We start from the raw sequence: 15,337 nt of genomic DNA, 5'->3' as shown, positions 1-15,337 counted from the left end.
AAAAAACGTCTGCATAAACTGATTTAATAAAGCACACTGTGTACACATTCACAGGGCTGGGTGGAAAAGTACAGTATGTGAATCTCTAGGCTAACGACTTTTCGGAAAGCTAATTGGAGTCAGCTAACCTGGAGTCCAAGCAATGAGATGAGCTTGTGGGTGTTGGTCACATACTTTTTCCAGCAACTGTATTTTATTTGATCATTTATTTATTTTTATTATTATTGTTATAAAGATTAAAAGGCAGGTTCACTCAAAAATGTCAAGTTTTACACATCCTCATCTCTTTTCAAACCCTTAAGATATTTGTTCATCTTACATAAATAAGATGAATACACAAAGATTTTAATGAAATTGAGAAATTTGTGTCTCTACTGAAAATCCAATTCATAGAAAAAAAGTTCATAAAAAAAAGAAAATGACTGTAAAAGAAATTAAATGCTTTATACAGTATGATTTAATGTATGCTTTTATTTCCATATAAACACTGAAAAAATGCACATATAGAGCGAATCAAATTTGGTAAATTAAAACTCAAATGCAAGATTTTGAAATTGTACTATAAAAATGCTTCTGACGAAGCAGCCAGTTTCGTAATTTGGCTAAAGTATCCCTGCATGGAGTTAAGTTAATCGTAACAAAAATGATAAGCAGCAATACCCATTATTACTCATTACTGAAATAATTATTTTTAGATTCACTAAATCTTCACATCTATTAGGAAGCAAAAAACAGAAGAAAAAAAATTACATTTTATGCATTTAATGTAAAACAATTTAATGTAACATCAGGTGATATTAAGATTAATATCAGATCACATCATTTAAATGAAGATAGCATTTAGTTAGAACATATATCTATTTATATAGAACATATCTATTTTTACCCAGCTGTACAGCGCAATGAAATAAAACTCCCCTCATTCCCTGAGACTCATTTTCTACAGTCTAAACTTAAATCAAATCAGCGCCAGGGGAGGGGAAAAATGACAGCTATCCAATTGGCTAAGAGACTCATCGATCACGACGGCCCGTGTCATTACCGTGACAGAGCTGCGCTCAGCAATTCAGCTCATATTCTATTTGAACAGAATTCAGAGAGGGGCGAGGAGCACATCGAGCGCGCGTTGCACAATACACCTGATTCTATACAGCAAAGCCCTCATCTCTCTCTCTGCCAGCTCTCCAATCAATGCCATTCAGCTTCAATCAATTCTTTTATACCCCATTCAATGGATGGGTTATTGGCATTACTCACAGTATAGACAAAGAGCCTGTAAGTATAAGACGAACAACAGAAGGCAGCTCTCAGTGTCTTTTCATACAGTTACATAAAGTCTTTTTTACTGTGCCAAGTCATTCTCATTATTTGAGATCCAGAGTTAATACTCACAATCTGTCAGTGATACATTCAAAAAAATGAAGCAGATTGAATAAAAACTAGGAACAGAGAGGCAGACGATGACAAAGGTCGACAAATACGCACATTGATGCAATCTCAACAGAGCAAACAATATCAAATCAAGATAGTTTCAGACAGGCATCAGATAATCTCTCTGGGCTCACGGTGTCTTTGTATCTCTCTTATAAAACGCAGACTCCAGCGTCTACGAGTGTTAACGTATTCTCACCAATAGCGACGTGCTCGTATTCTCTATGGAGGTCTGGCCCATAACCTGCCCTGGAAGTGTGCATGAGGGAGACACATAAAAGCTCCTCTTGGTTGTGGGGTCAGTTACATTTAAATTTGACCAGCTCAAGGTGCCCACTATGGCTCAATACACAATTCAGGCATTTGCATGCCAAGGGGATTTAAAGAAAAGCCTCATTTAGTTTAGTTAAAATGTGACTTTCTGAGCACTCCGGGTAAGCGTGAAGCGTTTGTGTGGATCTGTCACAGTGAGGTTTGGATAGCGGCTCTGCAGGGCCGACGGAGAACACTTGAGCGAGTTTTATTCACTGTAGTGGAATTAAGACTTTGTTACCATGCCGACAAGCGCTCGGAAGTGAGAGGTGAAGATTGTTTTGAAATGGGGTGCTAATGAATAATGATGATAAATTTGATGAAAATGAGTGATGTACAAGGTTCATACTATTAATTCTGCATTAGATTTGTACTGCATAATGAAAGGAAAATCAAGTTTCAGAACTGAGATAAAGGTGAAACAATGGCACAAAAGAAAAGACCATTGTTGATGGCACAATCACAGAACAATCTTAAAACACATTTATTTTTTAAACCACTTTAACTTAATTTTAAACTTATCTATATCTATAAAATATCCATTTAATATTATAGTCAACTGCATTATAGTCATTTTACCATCTGACATTTTATCAGCAGAATTTGCAACAATGCTCCACACATCACAGAAAACCAAATTCGAGCCATGCAGGATCATATGTATTGTTCATTAATGAAATAAAGAAATAATTAATTAAAAGAATATGAATGCAGTAATATATAAATACATACAGGTCAATTATCTAAAGCTGACTGATGAATTCACCTTTTTTTTTCCAGTAATCAGTTCAGAAAACAAGCAACAAAAACAACACCTACTTCTTGCAGCTGCGGCTGGTCTTGATAAATCAGTGCATTAGTTGATTTGTCCTGGGTGGAAGTGTGTGAATCTCAGCATGCGCTCAGACACCTGTAATGAGGACAGAGAGGACGTGCGGTGAGGGTTTGATAGATGACTCTTGTGCAGTTGCATCACTTTTGCAGTCAATATTTGCAGTCTCTCATTTGTGAGGTTGTCTCGATCTCAGACGGTCCACTCTTCCCTCCTAGACTGTGATCTGAACTGATCACTGAAGCACTTTGTGTGTGCCGATGTACATGTATTGACAAACCATGTACAAATAAGAACACACCCCGTCACACTTACATTCACACAGATCCAGAAGAAAAAAAACACCTACAAAAAGAAGTAATGGTAAAGCCTTTTAATGACTCTCTAATGGGAGATTTGATCTCAGATATTAAAGCTAGCTAAAGGCAAAGAGTGGATGAGACATGTGCGTACATATTTTTAATCTACTCTCCGTTGGACTTCATGAATGGCTACTTGACAAGTCTGAACTAGAAAAGTCATGCATAAAACAGACTGTCCACCAGACTCTGAACAGATGCATTTCTTTGGGATTTATTGATGCTAAGCACAGCACTTGTAGGCTGAATAACTGTTCTTCAATGTGCAGGCATATATTTACTCTGCATTCAAAACACCACAAGATATTAGAGCATACAATGGAGGCACAACATATATTAAATAAATACTTTTTTTTTTTTTTTGGAGGAAAAAAGATAAAAGAAAAATTATACATGTATGAGAGAGGGCGAAAGAGAGAAAGAGACAGAGAGCCTGGAAGCATCGATAACCGAAATAATATACTTCCAAACATACTGAAAAGGTGACATGTTAAATATAAAAATATTTAAAACCGCTAGTTCATTCGGATGCAGCAGTCATACTTTTCTTCTAGGACCGCGCGCATCCTGCTGGGATAAGTTTGCTGCATTGGCGCAGACGTTATCAGTCTAAAAATCAGGCAAGGTGAAAATCAAAAGTAGATTTATTTTAAAGACCAACAGTTTAACACTAAATATTGGACATAAACGAACATGTTACAGATAAAAGTATTTTCAGGGGGTCTCGGTTCATATTTTAAAGTTAAATTAAACAGATACATACGTCATTCAGTGCCCAGGAACGTGAACCCTTTTTTAGACTTATTAACTGCATATTGTTTTATTATAATGATGATGAAGAATCAAGAATCAATGTTTTTTGGGTAATATGCAGTAAAGAAAACGAAATGCTGGATACAATGTAAATTCATTATGTACAATCATTGCTGTTAAAAGAAAAGATGTCAAAAAGACATCTATTAATTTTGTTGTGGGCTTAGTTTTAGAGTTAGTTATAACTGCAATTCATTTTTAAAGTAATACAGCACGAATATGGTAATGATAAATCAGGCACATGTAGTAATGAAAATTAATGGGATAAAGATTAACAGCTGTAAACAAAACGCAAACAATATGTAAAAAAATAAGATAAATAAAAAATAAAAAATAATGGAGAGAAAGAGAGAATGTTTTTTTTTCCGAAAAAACGTGTTCTGACATACACTTGAGAGCAAGTGGCACACCATAAAGCATCAGCAATAAAAATCTGTCCTTTAATCTCTCCACAACACCTGTGGATTAGGCATAATAACCGATCATTTCTCACAGCAGGTGATCTGAGGCCTGAGAGAGATAATTTTAAATCTGTTGAAGGTGGTAAATTTGTACATAAGCGGTGCTTTCATGGCTGTGGAAACTGCTTTAAGGACGATAAATTGAGACACGCAACTTTTCGGAGACTGCAAAAGCACAGCATACCAAAACATTCACAGAGATCCCACATCCCAAATCTTGCTTTAAAAAGCGTAAAAACATCATCTTCAAAACATCAACTAGCTGCTTGTTTCGCAGCTGGTAACTAGTCGACCATCCTGACACACAACCAGACACACGCTCACACACACAAACGCAGCACTTCTTGTCTCCAACATACGCTGGACCCAAGAAGAAATGCATACTTAACATTACGAAGAGTGAAAAAATTGGCTTCCAAAAACAGAGACCTCATGGTGATCTTCACAACAAGCAGCATGCATCTGCTGTCAGTGAGTGCATTTGTGCCGGAGCTTTATTCTTTGGCTGGTAATGCACGACAGGAGGCCGAGAGAGAAAACAAGGACACGTGGAGGGAAAAAGAGAGAGAGGAGGGCGGGCAGAAAAGACAACAGAGGAAGTACACAGGAAGGAGCCTTTGTTCTTGCTGATGCAGATTGAGAGTTTAATGTTTAATGGATCTCAGAAAGACGCAGAAGATCTCTCAGAGGACCGGCAGAGGAAACTTTAACCAGGATGTCAGCTAGCAGCATGCCTGCACATGGGAGTAGAGATGGGTCACAACGTTGACTCTTCGCTTAAGAGGTAGTTGATTGATTTATTTTGATTTTTCGATTTGTTACATATTTAGTGCCAATGTTTTAATTAGCATTCTGACAGTGTGCGAAACCCTCTGAGAACGTGTTGCATTTTTGAATTCATTCTCTTTAAAAAGGCCATAAATGTCTTCAGTTGTGTTGCATCTCGCGTTGTTTGAGTGTCCCGCCATAAGCGCTTCAACGCGATGCGCTGCAGAAGTTAAAAACAGAAGAACAAAACGCAACTCAAGGCCTGTGTTCTGTCCCCCTGAATTTAGCTGTTGTTGGAAATGCCCTCATTAAGCAATCAGATTAGGTAAACCTAAAACCAGACCTGATTAATCAACTAGGCATTCAGTTAACCCACTGACTAATTGATTCAAATGAAATGTTTAGCTCTGCACATTCCCAACGTGGACTATCAACAACGTGAGGTTAAAGGAGGAACATTATTGATGTGAAAAAGCATCATTTAAGCCAAACAATATAGTATAGTTAAACAGCACTCATCAAATCTCTCCTTCTCATACATACAAAGCAACCTCTGTACAGTTTCAAAGTCCCAGCGAGAGCCATGTTCCACTCTCCACTGACTAATTCAATATTGATAAAGAAACTAAACAAAGCATGGCTATCAGCGCTGGAGGATTCCCAGTAGCAGTGAGCAATCTCCCAACTCTACCTCACTACACATCTTTCCTTCCCATTTATTTCACTCAAGTTTCCTGTATAGTCCTTGGCTTTCACCAGTAACAGAGCATTATATATTGATTATCATACAACTGCACCACTCAGCGCTTTGGGAGTATATTACAGCATGAAAGGAAATGTCATAAACTAATCACTTCTCCATTTGCGTAAGGAAAATAAATAAATTTAGCACTGTTAATTGTTTTTAATTCAATTTATTTCTTAGGTGCTCTCCCCAAAACTTTATTTCATAGACACAAAGGTGTCTTCCTACCTGCATTTAAATACCAAAACATTATAAATAATATTTTACCTTTTATTTAAATGAGTGTGAAGGCAGCATAATAAATACTAAATATTTTTACAATTTAAGTAGTGACCTTTTTTTACCATTTCAATAAAAGGAAATCTGGTGGAAGTTTTAATATTTAATTGCCAAAAATATTATTAGATTTCAAAGTGAAATGACAAACAAGTTTTTGGCAAGATTGAATGCTTAGTTTTTAAGACATTTGAAACCCAGATGTAATATATTCATAAATAAACATATTGACTAATATACAAAAAAAAACATTTTAGGAGGACTTAACTACTAAACTACTTAACTACTATACTAAACTGGTCTACAAAGACTTTTTCCACTATTGTGGTGGGATACGGGTAAGGTTAGTGACAGGTTAAGGTGTAAAGAAAGGGTCAATAGTGTAATCATAAACGTAATTACTGATTTAACTACATACGTTTTTTTTTTTTTTTTTTTAACTAATTACAAATGCAAAAACATGTACACAATACACAATATAAAAAAAAAAAAATCATTTAAAATATACAAAGTAGTGAAGGCCACCTACTATAAAGGTGGACCACTTTACTCAATTACACAAGGGTATTTACAATAAATGTGTAAACCCTGAAGTACGCAGCACACTAGTGCTCCTTTCGACATGCAGTCTGATTCATGCCTCCATCTACATGTCCTTTGCCATAACCCACCCCCACAGTGTCCTTCCATCTCAGCGTGAGTCTATAGTTCATGCAAGGTGCTAATTGATTGGCTAAATTCCCTTAGCCTGCAGATAAGCTGAGTGTTTGACAGCAATAAAAGACACTCACGTCAGCCAGGCAGAAACAGGACAAACTCAATCTACCACCTCATTATGCAGTTTTCTACTGACTGTCAGTTTGCACATGCAAAAGCACACAGAAGCCTATAGAGATCAGAAATGACCTTTCACAGCAACCCAGCTCTCATTTCTCCATCACCGCACCTTCAAGCCAGCGGCAGCGGTGAGCGTGACAGGGTGGCCGGCATGGCGCGCATAACACCGTTTTGATGGCAGTGAGTCATCGCTTCGGCGGGGAATCGTGAGACAGCACTGCGACATTGACACCGGTCCATGTGCAATGACAGGGAGAAGATTAGAAAATGATCATATTGAAGATTGTGGAGAGCTGTGCTGCTGTGGCAGCGCTCAGAATCATGGGCATAGTTCACAAATAAAAGATGAGTGGAGGGAGGAGCGATGTAATAAGCGGAATACCCTTTTAAGATGCGGCAATCCCAGTGACATTTCATAAGCTGAAGCGCTGCTTCCAATTTGTGGGCTGCATAGGTGAGAACGGCGACGCGCGGAGGGGGCGGGCATAGAATAACACAGCTGCCAATCTGGTGACAGCGAATGACTTAATCATACCTGAAACCAAGCCACGAGATGTAAAAGAGAGGAAGAGAGTCATCACGAATCTTATCATAAATCAGCTCTGTGAGTCAAGGCGAAGGGAGGGACAATAAAGCGCATTCAGAAAACACTTTAAATTCATCAGTGTGATATGTGAAAGGGGAAGAAACCATTTGTTTAAATTCTACATATAATAATAAAGCTGATAGAAAGGCATCTCCACGGGAAAGATATAGCCGGCCGAGCTCTCTCACACATCCCTGAAGAAACACTCAGCCTCTCTGAAGGTATTTCATCATCTCTGCAACGCAGAGGAGATAAAGCTAAGAGGAGAGCCTGTTGTCATATAATCTTCTTATCCTGACAAATACCGTCACTCTCGTCAGCACTGGACACAGCTTCTGCACATATCTGCCCCAAAAACGTACAACAGTACAACAGTGTAGACCCATCCATCCATCCATCCTTCAAACAGCTAGCACTGTGCAGGGCCATGGGCAAAATGTAAAATAAAATAAAATACATTATTTTAAGTTAAAATTCTGAAGAAAGAAAAAAAAAATAATAATACTATAAAATAAAATTTTATATCCATTTAAAAAAGGTATCTGTGAGTAATTAAAAAAAAATTATTTAACAAGGTTGCAACTTAATCAAAAGTGATATTAAAGACTGTATATAACAGTTAATTTCTAATAAATGCTTTTTAACTTATTTATCAAACATTTTTATATAGCAATATATAAAGCAACTTTTAATACTTTAATGTACACATATATATACACTATAATAATAATAATAATAATAATAATAACAATAATATATACACACGCACATATACATATACATGCATACATATATGCTCCAAACTTTTGAATGACACAGTGGTAAAATAAATAGAGAACTACAATCTAAATGAAAGCTGAAACCATTGATAAAATTAGCCAGAAATTTCATAAATGAGCATGCAAGAGGTGAGTTTGTGGGCACAGATTCCACATGGACCAATACTCATTCCTCTGCTGGCTCTTATGCTCTTCTGTGCTTGTTATGTCGTCTCGGTTGCAGAGCTTGTTGTTTGATAGAACACAGAAGGATCCCTGCTCATAAAAAAATGAACATTTAGTCCCTATGGTACATCACAACATGTTCATGTGCAATGTGCAAATGTTATGAGTTTTACTGTTGGAGGAAGGAAGCTTTTTTTTTTTTTTTTTTTTTTTTTTGTGTATGCCAAGGAGAAAACAACCTCCGCCTTCACCAAAGTAGTCCGTTTCCAACTGCCAGGAATCTAAATCTGCAAATAGATTTTATAGGTCTCAATAAATTCAGAAAAGTTTCAAGAATAAAAAAGGTTTTCACAGCCTTAAACTGGAACTAGATCAGGATATATGTATATATATTCTCATATCCAGGTAAATGCTCTAAACATCTGAGAAATATATCACACAAATGAGATAAATTATTCAAAAGTTCCCATTTCTCATTCAAAATTACGTCATTCGGTTCTTCATGTATGACTGACTATGATTTTTTTATTTTTTTATTAGAGATAATCTGCATGTTAAAGCTGTTCTTGAAGAATAACACATAAAAATAAGCTAGAAAAAAAACTTTAAATTGGGGTCCAATGCCATTTTCACAATTTCACTTACACTGAAACTACATGTCCGCACATGCAAATGAGATTTAAAGAGAAAAAGATCTCTCCCGTTACGTTCCATGAAAGAAAAGAAATCAGAGGTTTCAAAATACGTTAACAACGATTTATCTCCCAGCTCTAGGTTTGAGGATTTCATAACTACTTAAACAACCAGGTATCCATGGAGGCTCTTCATAAATACCTTGCTCAAGGGCACTGCAGCACAACCAACGGTCATAAAGCAGCTTGACCCTCGTGTAGGTGGGGAGAGACAGTGAAACAAGGAGGAGTGAACATTAGTGTTGTGTTGCAGGCAAACATCATTCTGGAGGGAGCAGTAAATGTACTACTGAATCACTTTTTGTAAAAAAGACATGAAAACGCTCTTTAGAAAAGGTTAAATTAAAAACACTCATTTAAATGCATTGTAAATTTGCAATATACAGTCAAGCCCGACGTCAATACAGCCTTTTAACTGACACAATAACAACTCTATAGCGAAGCATGACTGTGCTTCATCGCATGAACAATGATAATTAAGACAAAATAGAACCACGTCACAGCTATTCCAAACTACTTCAAAAATAGAAGCAGAAACCTAAAAGGACGAATAAAGACAGAAATGTTCATCAAACAGCCATGACAATGGATGACCCCTGACCCTTTGACCGCCCCTCATCTTTATCCGCCTCCTTTGACCTGCCCTTTCATCCCAGAACATTCCATTAACTGCACTACTCCCATTAGAGACCGCCAGAGCCCTGCTTAAATCAATGCTTTGCTGAGAAGTCCAGCAGCGCTCCAGATATACCGGCACATTCCCGTGTGATTCGCAGCAACTTAATGACTTTATTTCAGTGCTGCGCTCCCAATCAGCCGACAGGTATTTTTAGAGTGGTGAGTGCTCACACATTGTCTGCGACTCTGCTGTAATTTACAGACAGGATATAAACAAAAACGGCCAGCTGAGGAGTTGAAGGTAACACACCCGTCGTGGAAGGAAAGGGAAGGGAGGAAAAGACAGAGAAAGCAGAAGGGCACAATTCCACAAACACAATTTCTTATTAGACATGATACCAACTGATTGGATTCGCCATCTACAGCTCTTCACAAACTCTTCAGGGTAGCGAGAAAAGCAAGGAGCCGAGACGAATGGGCAGCTCAGTCAGCTGTGCAGGTATAAAGGACGCACCTTTTCTCAAACTGAAATTTTTCGCTGGAGCTCTTGGGATTGGGCAGAGCTATTGATCTGACTGGATCGGTTTGGTTACGGGGTGATGAAAGAACAGAGGTTGAAATGTCCATTTAGCTATGATGGATGGTTTGTTTAAACCTATGAACAAAGAACAGCTATATGTTAAGATATAAAACATTGCTAAAATGCAAAGAACAAAAGCATTTAGTGTGACCTTGGTCAAGGTTGGACAACTTTGAAAATGACGGTGTTAATTCAAAGTGAATGGAGAAAAAGGATTTGTGTGTACTATAGGCACTATAAATGTCACAAAAACAATTAATAATTTTCTTAAGACAACTAACAGATCAGAGCACAAATAAATAAATATAAAATAAAATAAAACAAAACAAATTTAACTAGTTACCACTGTCTCTTGAAGCTGGTAACGACACCTTAACCATAATCAAAATTACAACGGTTTAAAATTTATCAAAAGTTAGACCACTTTGTTGGCAAGGTGAAAACAGTATCAGTGAATATCATACTTGATGAAATATGACATGCTATGTGTGAAAAAAAACACTCCAAATCAAGCAGTAATTTTGTCAAATTATATAAAAAGGTGTGAAATTATTATATAACTCTAGGACACACTAAATGTTTGCTATGAAATGGGCCTTATCAAGAGCCAATAAAATATAACATAACATAACCTTGCCAGCCAATATATTCCAAAAATGTTGAGAATGTTCGTTTCCACCCACAGAGTGCTGTCAAACACTAAATATTTGAGATGATTTGATATGACATTTCTTTGTTGCTTGCATATCCACTTATGGACATTGTAAGAAGTCCACTTTTAGTAGTATTAATTTTTGGTCAAAATTTGTTAAAAATGTTCAGATTATTTTTTGCTTTAAAGAAATTAATTTGATTTAGTAAGGATGCATTAATTGGATCAAAAGTAAAGTCATTTATAACATTACAAAATGCTGTTATTTTCAATTTCCTGTTCAAAGAAGGTTTGGGAGAGAGAAAGAGAAAATAAAAATTAAAAATTAAAATCACAGGATAAATCACAAAAAATAATTACATTTTAAAAATAAATTAAAATAGATCAAACCAGCCCATCAACATGCCCATATCTAAAGAAACAAGTGCAACTGTGAAGATTCAAGCACATTTCACACTGACTAAACATCCAAACATAGCAAACATCACCACATACTCACACCTGCAAGTCGCAGAGCTTGCATTTCCTCTTTCTGGTTCTGGCTCATTTACCACACTCACATTTTATGTCCACAAACACACACACACACACACACACACACACACACACACACACACATATATATCTATCATGCCAAAAGAGAGGTCATTCAGAGGAAAGAGATGAGAAATGGATCACAGATCAGAGGAAGAAAAAAGGGAGAAATAGAGGCCAAACGAGTGGGATAGAGTGATGAGGAGAGAAAAACAGAGATAAATAAAAGGTGGAAGGTTTCCGGTGCATCTGTCGGTGACATTGACAAGGCCAACCAGGCGTGGTGTCCAGAGGCGGTAGGACAGGAGAGCCGAGAAATGTGTCCTCCATGCCACAGCGCTCAGAGCCAAACACACACACACACACACAGAGACAGAGCAATACTCATCCAACAAAGACCCCCTGCAGCCTTCATACACAAAAACACGGCACCGGCGGCAAGGCTTAATGACATCCAACCAATGGCTCTCTGAGATTTTATTATTGGAAGTCACCTAAAATCCACCTCCAAGTCAAACCTTAGCGTTTTGGGAGCTGAGGAGCAGAGTTAATATCTATCTCACCGTATAAACAAGTGAAGGCTGAGTGCAATACCCTGAGACTTAATAGTGGGCTTTGAGCATTTGAGGAATCCCTGTCTGACTGAAATTTGACCCAATAAACCAACAAGGACAATAAGCACCTCTCCAAGCCCCTCATTAGCTAAGGTGGAGGTCTGTCTCTAATGCCAGTTTAACAACCTGAGTCCCATTCCAATAGCAGAGATCCTTCCTTCTCTCTTACCCTGAGGCCATGTTGCCAGTGTGGTCTGTTACAGCCCATAATCAGCATCTGGGAGAGATAAGAGCTCCACGTTTGAGGCTCAAGGCGGAGGCCTGATGGCGCAAGCGTCTGACGGGGCGGGAGACTAATCCAGCCCCATGCTGCGACAGGCCCCAACTAATCACAGCCCGGCTGGATTAAACCAAAGACCAGACACATGCAACTCAAGAGGATGACTAGTGCAATGGGAGGCAAGCCCAAGAGACCAAGGATTACCTGATGAAAATATTCAAGGAGGTTTTCACTCCCCGCTGTCTTTATCCATTGGTTTCTGTGAGCGCCAAATGTTGGGCCCCCAAGGGCAGTGTCTTTAAAAGGCAGATTAATGAAAATCCAAGTTAATGCAAGAGGTAAAGCTCATTCTGAGATATGTGTGTGTGAGCTTTAAACCCATACCATTAAGCAGATGGAAAGTGTATATTATTGCTAATGGTTATTGCAGTGCCTTTTCATGGTAAAAAGGGCAATTTTGCCATAAAATTCAAATAAATAAAGTATACAATATGGTGATTGTTCTCTGAATGTCAAGACGCACCCCTAATGTTGTGTTGTACAACCTGATGTATCAAGATATTTTTCTCTCTTATGATTTTTGCACAGGCGCTAGGCAACGATATGTCATGCAAATTGTCTGGTAATAACTGGCTGCGCTTCAAAAGGTCAGCAGCAAACAGGGTCAAAACTGGAATTGTTTGAACTTTAAGAGTCACATTACAACGCTTGACCTGAGCACAACACAGTGCCGGGGGTAACGCTGTAACGCAATGCAACGGGGAATGTCGAAATGAATCATGTGAAAGGGTCTTAACAGTAAAACACTGGCATTTTTTAAATGAGCAGTGATGTTGTGGTGTGTATGTGTTTGTGTGCGCAAACGCAAAATAGCACAACGTAAAGAAAAATAACAACATCACAACTCTAAACAAACTAGACGTGGGAAATAACAGAGCTCAAGGCAGCAAAAAGGTTTTAGGTTAAGATGAGGTTTTAGGCTGCGGTTCTAAATAAATGAAATGCTGCACTGACAAGCACCGTATCTTGCTTTCTCAGCCGGAGAGCAATAACCCCATTTTTATGGTGAATACAGAGCAAAATGTGGCACTCAAACAAGGGGGGGTGAAAGGAGGGTCCCACCTGCTGGACCCCCCCACCCCCACCTCAATCTTGCACCCCTACACAGCTAATCCAAAAAAAAAAAAAAAAAAAAAAAAAAACCTAAACAGGCTCTGTATATTTTACTTAATTAAAAGAATAATAAAGAAGAAAAATTTGTAGGAATCATTTAAATTTAGTGTTCACCTACTACAATACATAAGGATAAACACAATGAAAGTCCCAATTTTTTTTAGCTTATAAATTCTCTCTCTCTCCTTCATTCCTCCATGTCTCTCTGTCAAAGTGAAATTGGCAGGGGTGGTTGCTCATTTCGAGCGCGCTTATTGGGTTAAATGCACCACGCTGCTCTGTTCCTCTCTAATGCAGCGCTGCTCAGGAGACGAGACTTCCCGCTGAGAAATCTCTGAGCCAGAGAGAACATGTTGACTCACTGCTACATTAGACACACTTGCAAAAGAGCACACACGTGCATGCACACACAGAAAAAGGAGCTTTTGCGATGACGCACCCCACTTGCGAACACTTTGATTCCACTGAGCAGAGATCAAGATGACACCCGGAGCCAAAATTTATGGAACGCGCTGATTAAAGACTGACAACTTGTTATTCAGAGGAAAACTGTGAGTGACTTGGAGCTTCACAAAGAGGGAAAAAACAAAACAAAACCAAAAAAAACCTAAACAATAGATTTCTGTCCTCCAAACTTCAGTGAAGTTCTATCATTTCCTCCCTCCTCTATCTCTCTCTTCGGGAGGCGACTGGGCGCTCTGTGTGGAGGTAATGGTGCGGCAGTTGAGACACAGCGGTTCAATGTGTCAGATCGCATCAGGGTAGAAGCATTACCCTGCAGCAAGACACACTCAGAGGAAGCTGCTCCTCTCACACACGAGTTTTAAATGATGGGATTAAGCAATGAAGATTTGGCTCATGAGAAGAGGGATGAGACAGTCACTGAAGCTTAATGACAGACTGAATGTTTTGTCTAAATGCTTGTTTCTTATATAGAGAGAATAAGGCTTTGGAGTGGGAGGTTTAAACATGAAGGTAATAATGAGGAACTTACTCTCTACTCTGCCTGATACAAACTCACCAGAGTGCCGCTGGTGTAGTCATGCTTAATTCATGCTTCTTGTGGAGATACAGAGTCACACACACACACTGGGGTCTGGCCCCTCTTGTCTCATTAAACCACTGGGAATGAAGCAGACACAGCGGAGGTATAACTCACGTGGATGCCCACAAAAACATGAACACATGGAGCGCCGTGATCAAAGCCACATCCATAGATTATGTACTTGCATCTAAATGGGTTCACCTAGCGGGTTTGAAAAATAGCTGAAACTATTGTAAAGTATTAATCAAATATAGGTGTTAGAGGTAAAACTAACAAACTGAATAAGTTTGAATAAAAAAACTGAATAAAAGTGGAGCCATAAAATGAAAAAAAAAAAAAAAAAAAAAAAAATGAATGGTAGAAAAAGTAATAAAAAAAAGTCTACAACAAGAAAATTGCAATGAATGCATAAATGAAAAAAATAGGGAAATAAAACCTTATTCAAAATATGAATAAATAGAATAAAAGCATTTAAAAAAACACTGACAAGTAATGAGTAAGAGAGGCACTTTGGAAAGCTACAGATTAAAAACACAAATTTTAACATGTAATCAATACCTCAAGGACGTGTTGTTTACATGTAGAATGTGTTTTTATGTATTAAGTGTATTAACGCAAACAACATTCTACATCTAAACAATGCATGATCTCAGACATAAATTTTACATAATTCTGAGCAATCTGGCCACTTTGAATGCGTGAGCATGATTGGCTGCAGGTTGACTACCACTCCTGCACTTTATGCCACCAATATGCACATAACTTGTTATTCTTATATCTTTAAGCTTTTTTCTCTTGTGTAGAGTATACAAAACACCAGAGAATGAAATGACTGTCTTAGAAAG

The 15,337-nt window shown here is 38.0% G+C and overlaps 1 protein-coding gene across 6 annotated transcripts in view; it reads right to left on the bottom strand.

Annotated features, from left to right (window-relative positions):
- ndst2a (N-deacetylase/N-sulfotransferase (heparan glucosaminyl) 2a) overlaps positions 1 to 15,337 on the bottom strand; it is a 93,671-nt gene that overhangs the window by 27,145 nt on the left and 51,189 nt on the right. For 5 of the 6 annotated variants that reach the window (XM_043255309.1, XM_043255308.1, XM_043255307.1 and 2 more), the window contains one exon: positions 2,563 to 2,653. The gene's annotated coding sequence lies outside the window, so the exon portion shown is untranslated. Of the gene's footprint in view, positions 1 to 2,562; positions 2,654 to 10,188; positions 10,211 to 15,337 lie in introns of those variants that run through there. The other variant, XM_043255306.1, reaches the window with a different exon arrangement.

The sequence above is a fragment of the Puntigrus tetrazona genome, chromosome 13 (assembly GCF_018831695.1).
Source record: "Puntigrus tetrazona isolate hp1 chromosome 13, ASM1883169v1, whole genome shotgun sequence".
Classification (NCBI taxonomy): domain Eukaryota; kingdom Metazoa; phylum Chordata; class Actinopteri; order Cypriniformes; family Cyprinidae; genus Puntigrus; species Puntigrus tetrazona.
The sequence above is the reverse complement of the archived record's forward strand: the minus strand, read 5'-3'. Positions and strand labels throughout refer to the sequence as shown.